The 1,781-nt window shown below is 29.1% G+C and overlaps 1 protein-coding gene across 2 annotated transcripts in view; it reads right to left on the minus strand.

The window, feature by feature from the left end:
- LOC106684189 (cytochrome P450 6a2) overlaps window positions 1-1,781 on the minus strand; it is a 59,767-nt gene that overhangs the window by 15,343 nt on the left and 42,643 nt on the right. The window lies entirely within an intron of this gene.

Below are 1,781 nucleotides of genomic sequence, written 5' to 3' on the forward strand. Positions count from 1 at the left end.
TTTTTTATTTTATTTTATTTTAGTATGCATGAGATCATTCATCACTATTACCTATTGCCCGCAACTGCAATAATGCACTGAAAAATCAATTGTTAGTGAATTCATTTTGAGAAATCTATATCTCAAGAACTATGTGACGTACAGATGTCGATTAGCACTCAAATTAAAGCTAGTTAAATGTACTCTAAAGTAGTTCATAACGTTTATCTTCCTAGGAATAGTAGTTTTCATGATATTCGAGTATGAATATAAATATTGCACATGAAATTTTGTCTGAACAAAATGTTAATTTCTAGTTGTTCGGATAAAATGTTGGATTTTTGAAAAAAAATATATCTCTAGACCTATAAGACGCACATATGTCTGCCAACACTCAAAATAAAGGAAATTTAACTTACTATAAAGTAGTTTATGACACTTATCTTCGTAGGGGTAGTAGTTTTTATGATATTCACATATGAATATAAATTTGGCAAATGAAAATTTGTACGAACAACTATAAATCAATTTATTTTAGCAATCATGAAAACTACTTTTCCTACGAATGTAAAGGTTATAAACTACTTTATAGCTCATTAAACTAGCTTTAATTTGAGTGCTAATAGACATCTGTACGTCACATAGTCCCTGAGATATAGATCTCTCAAAACAAATTCACTAACTACTAATCTTTCAGTACGTCCCATACAACATTTTTATGAAATGTTGCTTTTTAAAGAGCTATATCTTCAGAACTTTTTAGCGTAAATAATTCTGTTTTTTTAGAAAGCAAATTTGCTCTTATTTAAATGACGCTATTTTAGCTTTTCTTGTATTGTTCCTACTTTTTATGATATAGAGCTCCGAATGAAACATTAATTTTTGTATATATGTATGTATAGTTGACCGTAAAAATTGATATATAGGGAGATGGTCAGGGTTGCGGTCAATAGTGAAACAAAAGTAGTTTACAACTATTTATAAAGTGGGGCGAAACGTTGGAAAATAAATAGTTGTAAACTATTTTTGTTTCACTATTGACCGCAACCCTGACCATCTCCCTATATATTAATTTTTGTAGTTTTGGTAGTTTAAAAGTTATAAATAAATTTTTTAATGTTTTGAAACAGCTTCTATTTTTTATTTCCCTACCTATACTCGGCAGACTCATCAATTTTGACTAATAATCATACATAGTTTTCATTAAAGTAATCAAAAATTGGGGTGAGTTTCTGTGATATACATTTCTCAAAATAAATAAACTACCTACTAATTTTTCAGTAGATTTTTAAGAAATGTTCCTTTTTAAAAAGCTATATCTCGAGAACTATTGGACGTAAATACCTCTTTTAGGACTAATATTTCAGCAAATTTACTCTATTGTAAGTGATCCTCACTTAGATTTTCTATTGTTGTTGGTAGTTGTATAGATACAGACCTCCGAATGAAAAATTAATTATTTTTAACGTTTTGAAACAGCCGCCATTTTTTATTCCCCCTATCTATACTTGGCAGACTCATCAATTTTGACCAGTAGTTATACATAGTTTTCAATTACGTAATCAAAAATTGGGGTGAAATAACTGCCTTTTTTCTCCTGTTGGGCTCTTGTACTACTTGTATAAGTCTTGGATTTGCGACAAGTGGCAAACGTGTAGATCATGAGGATATAATATAAATATCGAGATTAGCAGGAATTATCGATTTTTTTGTCCAATTTTAGTCGAATACTAATAAAGCAGACATTTTTCCTGACTACCTAATATTTTCAGTCAAAACTTAAGAAATAGATATCATAAATA

The sequence above is a fragment of the Halyomorpha halys genome, unplaced genomic scaffold (genome assembly GCF_000696795.3).
Source record: "Halyomorpha halys isolate HHAL.00 unplaced genomic scaffold, Hhal_1.1 Scaffold552.1, whole genome shotgun sequence".
Lineage (NCBI taxonomy): Eukaryota > Metazoa > Arthropoda > Insecta > Hemiptera > Pentatomidae > Halyomorpha > Halyomorpha halys.